This window comes from Mustela putorius, unplaced genomic scaffold (genome assembly GCF_011764305.1).
Source record: "Mustela putorius furo isolate JIRA1106 unplaced genomic scaffold, ASM1176430v1.1 tig00003836_pilon_pilon_pilon, whole genome shotgun sequence".
Taxonomy (NCBI): domain Eukaryota; kingdom Metazoa; phylum Chordata; class Mammalia; order Carnivora; family Mustelidae; genus Mustela; species Mustela putorius.
In genome coordinates this window covers 19677184-19682542 of record NW_025421989.1, presented here as the reverse complement: position 1 = coordinate 19682542, position 5359 = coordinate 19677184, and the positions used below count along the sequence as shown (strand labels likewise).

The 5359-nt window shown below is 42.7% G+C and overlaps 1 non-coding gene across 1 annotated transcript; it reads left to right on the top strand.

Moving 5' to 3' along the window:
* Window positions 1-3831: 3831 nt before the first annotated feature.
* Window positions 3832-3918, top strand: LOC123394788. The gene has a single exon (XR_006609536.1). It is a non-coding gene; the product is annotated as a small nucleolar RNA SNORD35 (small nucleolar RNA).
* Window positions 3919-5359: the final 1441 nt, after the last annotated feature.

The following is a 5359-nucleotide window of genomic DNA, read 5'->3' as shown; positions in this document are numbered from 1 at the left end:
AACATACAGTTTACCTATGTCTATTAACAAACTGTTGAAAGGACATTCACCTTTAACTCGTGAAACTCTACTTCTGATTTAAAAACAAATCATTAAAAAGGGCCTTGCAAAACTTCAGCCTCGAGTCATCTTGTTATTTAATCCTTATTGTGTACTCACAATTTAAAAAAATAATTTCTTCTCAACAATGAACCTGAGAACTTCCATTGATCAAGCCTGATTATACCTATTGACTCAGAAGAAGGGTTTAACTGCACGGCTTCAAAGTGAATCAGAAATTGTGTGACAAGGCCAACTCTTCCAGAACAAATGCCTTCCTTCACCTTGAATGAATCTTGGATGCTTTCCCTTTGATGAATAGGGAGGGCGAGTGTTCAGGAATTTGTTTTTCCCCCAATAATGATGCAGTAGTTTTTTTTTTTTTAAGGATTTTATTTATTTATTTGACAGAGAGACAGCAAGAGAGGGAACATAAGCAGGGGGAGTCGGAGAGGGAGAAGCAGGCTTCCTGCCAAGCAGGGAGCCCGATGCAGGACTCGATCCCAGGACACTGGGATCATGACTGGAATGAAGGCGGACACTTAACAACTGAGCTACCCAGGTGCCCCCTGATGCAGCACTTTTAATGGCCACCCCTATTTATACACATCAAAATCTGTTCAGATGAAAACTGACAAGATAAGTCATGACCAGGCACTGGGTCTTTGGAGGGAGTCCCTTGCCCTTCCTGCCTGCAGCCCCACATACCAGAGTCCTAGGCTATCCTGTCCTGTCACTCAGCCTTCTGGGAAGTAACCAATGGGACCAGATTTGCATTAAACTCTGGACCCCCAAGCAAGACATTCAAGAAAAGTCTAAATTTTTCTTAATTACAAAATCAAACCAATTCCTAGTGGAAAATTCCTTCCCTCATTTAGGACAGGGAATATTATCCAGTGCTAGGTACTTGTCAGAGAATCTAGCTTTGAGGTGGTTCCCTGCATATTTTTTGTGTTCCCTATGACTTTATCTCCCTCTTCCTTCCCTTGCAGTTACGATTGCCAGGTAAAATACAGGGCGCCCAGTAGAAGTTGAATTTCAGTAAACAACAAATGGGTTTTTAGTACAAGTATGTCCTATGCACTATTCAGAACATATTTCTACTTTAAAAACCTATTTGTATGTACATTTAAATGTGTTACAGTTACCAATCGTTAGGTAAAAAGTTAGCATAAATTAACAATTCTACCAAATCTGTGATCTCCCTACAACTGCATGAATCTTATTATCAGAGTTCTGAAAGATCTGTCGTGATTGAGCACTAATGCATAGAATTCTTGAATTATTATAATGTGCACCTGTAACTAATATAACACTGTATAGTAACTATACTGGAATTAAACTTTAAAAAAAAACTTAATAAAAAAGTTTTAAAAAAACAAAAATAAAAACCTACTTGTTGATTATCTGAAATACAAGTTTCACTGGGTTTCCTGTATTGATGGTTTTTCTGTTTGGATTTTTGTTTTTCTAAATGTGGCAACCTCACCGATTGTCCTCTTCCTTTTTTTTTTTTTTTTTAAAGATTTTATTTATTTATCCGACAGACAGAGATCACAAGTAGGCAGAGAGAGAGAGGAGGAAGCAGGCTCCCCGCTGAGCAGAGAGCCCGATGTGGGGCTCGATCCCAGGACCCTGAGATCATGACCCGAGCCGAAGGCAGCGGCTTAACCCACTGAGCCACCCAGGCGCCCCCGATGTCCTCTTCTAACGGTTTTGTTCTTTCTCCTAAAATTTTCTTTCAGTGGGCTTTCTTCCCAACATCATTCACCTCTTGAAGGACAGTTTTTCTCCCCTTTACCTCCTGCTCTTGTTTGGTCAGGGTATTAATTTGTCAGGGTATTAATTTTTAGTGATTTTGAATTGTGATGGGCAGTATCAGGCTTCTGTATAAAAGGGCTCAGAGACATACATCAGGTAAACTTGAATAGGGCCTGTGTGAAGCCATCTGTTCTTTTTTTTTTTTTAAGATTTTATTTATTTAGTTGAGAGAAAGAGAGAGAAGGAGCATAAGCAGGGGCGGGGGGAAGGCGGCAGGGGCAGAGGGAGAAACAGACTTCCCACTGAGTGGGGAGCCCGATGTGGGGACTCAACCCCAGGACCCTGGGATCATGATCTGAGCAGAAGGCTGCTACTTCACAGACTGAGCCACCCAGGCGCCCCAAGCCATCTCTTCTGAAGTTTTGCCCTTAGCAAGTACCCCTTTGAGTTGAGCACTGCCTTCTCTAACTGGTACTTCTAAAACACCTCTGGGAAACATGAACACGAGTCACTAAGAGCTTAATAGAAATGGTAGTAATGATTTTTAAATTTTATCTCCACCTGATTTTTAAAGTCAAGTCCTTTTTGGAAGTAGAACATGCATACACAAGTATGTCCAATTAATAAATGCACAGCTGGATGAATTTCCCCAAATTGAACGTCCTCAAGGAACCAGCACCCAGATTAAGAAATAGAAAATTAGGAGGGAAATCCTGTTACATGCTACAATATGTATGAACATTATAACTGTGTGAAATAAACCAGTCACCAAAGGGTAAATGCTGCACGATTCCACCTGTATAAGGTATCTAGAGAAGTCAAATTTATAGAAATAAAAAGTAGAAAGGTGGTTACCAGGGGCTGGGGGTAGGAAAATGAGGAAAAGTGAGTTATGGTATAATAGGTACAGAGTTTCCGTTTTACAAGATGAAAAAGTTCTGGAGACCTACTTCATAACAACGGGAATACCTACACTTAACACTACTGAACTGGACACTTAGAAACCATTAAGGTGGTAGATTTTATGATATGTATTCCTTACCACAATTTAAAAAAAGAAACACATAATATTACCAGCTCCCCAGAAACCCTCATGCCCCTTCCCAGTCCATTCTGCCTGTCCAGGATAACCACTATTCTGATCGCCAGAAAGAGCCGGTCTTCTCTTAAAAAAATCCTAGAGTTAGTAGGAAAAAAGTTGATCTTTCCCGTTTCCTTCTGACAGGGAGAGTCCTTCAAATCAGACAAGGATTTGATGGTGCCTACCACACTGCCTGGCATACAGCAGAAGTAGCTCAAGGGGCGCCTGGGTGGCTCAGAGGGTTAAGCGTCTGCTTCCAGCTCAGGTCATGATCTCAGGGTCTTGGGATCGAGCCCCGCATCAGGCTCAGCAGGAAGACTGCTTCTCCCTCTGCTTCTGCTTGCTGCTCCCCCTGCTTGTGCACACACACACACACACAGACAAATAAAATCTTTAAAAAAAATTACCTCAAAAACGCTTGCTGATTCCACGTGGACTGGGAGCCTCAGGCTTGCCGATGCCAGAGGTGCTGAGGGAAAGGCAAGGGCACCTGAGAAGGGAGATACAAGTGCTGGAAACAAAAGACAGCTGCTCCGCAATCTTGACAAAGGTGAGCCCTGTGTACTCATTACAGGTTTGTTTACTGATGGGGCCTTTTTTTTTTTTTTTCCCCTCTTCACTGTGTTGACAACATGACCTGTAGGTTCATATTTGAATCCAGCTCAAAGTATATATTTATTTTTTGTTACTGTGTGCACAGCACTAAGTGCTTATTTTCTTACCGGGGTGTTTTAGTGCCACTGCGTAGGGCGGGAGACAAAACGGATGTGTTTGCTGATGCCTGCCTCCACATTTCTCAGGGGCGACTTCGAAACTCAAGGAAACGGAGGTTTGCCTCATTTGACAACTGCCGTAATATTTGATCCACTGACTTTCTGAGAACATCCCTTTCCAAGAGGGCAGTGGAATGACAATACTGTAAACACTGACTAAGAAAATGGATACAATCCAGCAAATGATGACTTTTTCTCATGACGGGCTGCAGACACCACTGTGCGCAGCAGTGGTAACACCAACGGCTCAGCCGATGCCAGGAAGGAAAAAAGGAGGATAAAACTGTTCTTCTGGCCCACAGATGGCAGGGACGGGCGGAGAGTTCGACAGTCTGTGGGCAGGTATGCTGGGGACCTCGGAAACAAATGGTATTGCCCTATTATCCTAAGGATTAGTTATTTACATTATTATTGGGTCTCAGATCCAGTGATTCTGTTAGAAACCCTCCTGTACGAACCCGAAATGAAACCTAGAGGGTACACTACATACCGCTATGCGTAACTGTAAAAAGTAATAACAACGGGCGCCTGGGTGGCTCAGTGAGTTAGGCCTCTGCCTTCAGCTTAGGTCATGACCTCAGGGTCCTGGGATCGAGCCCCACATCAAGCTCTCTGCTCAGCAGGGAGCCTGCTTCCCTCCCCCCCCCGCCTACTTGTGATCTCTCTCTCTCTGTGTGTGTGTGTCAAATAAATAAATAAAATCTTTAAATAATAATAATAATAATAATACCCTGGCAGAAAGGACAAGTAAAAAGAAAGTCATGTATAATAAAATAACATGCACCTCAAAAGAGAAACCCACAGGCATGGCAATCCTAGAAGACAAAATAAAGTAGCCAAATGCTTACACTATCATAATATCACTGTGAGTGACAGCTCAAGGCCAAGACTGACACGGGTGGGCCTTAGCAGCAACTCAAATGACAACATCAGTACCAACCACGGTGCTATGACTCCCCAACATGGCGAACAACTTTGGGAAAATTCTAAGCAAAACTAAAGGCAAGCAACCTTCACTTTATACCGTGCTTGCTGTCTTGGAAAATTAGGTCTTTATTTTCACCTACATGACAATCCAACAGCAGAGCTAAAGGTCATTCAGAACGTGGGACAATTTCTGGTTCTAGCTTCTCTGGCCCCGCCCTTTAAATGTCAACAGTGCTCCCCAATCATTGTGACAACAACAACAAAAATACCACCATCGATTTCTTTTTTTTAATGATTTTATTTATTTATTTGACAGACAGAGATCACAAGTAGGCAGAGAGGCAGGCAGAGAGAGAGAGAGTGGAGGAAGCAGGCTCCTTGCTGAGCAGAGAGCCCGATGCGGGGCTCAATTCCAGGACCCTGAGATCATGACCTGAGCTGAACGCAGAGGCTTTAACCCAGTGAGCCAACCAGGCGCCCCACCACCATCGATTTCTTAAATCCATCCCCCTACCCCAGGACAACATCACCCCCCCCCCCATTTAGTATCTCTGATTTAGAGTAAAACCTTTTATCTGCAGAAGCACTTCTTAAATCTTAAAATACATCACTCATAAAATGACCCACAGCCTCAGCAATTCCCCCAACTGTGATTCCCATTCCCTCACATTAAAAAAAAAAAAAAAAAGATGTTGAATTTTACAATCCCACCAAAAAGGAGTTTCCCAGTATCTGAGCCAGGTAGATCATCAAGAGAGACAATACATAAAATTACACA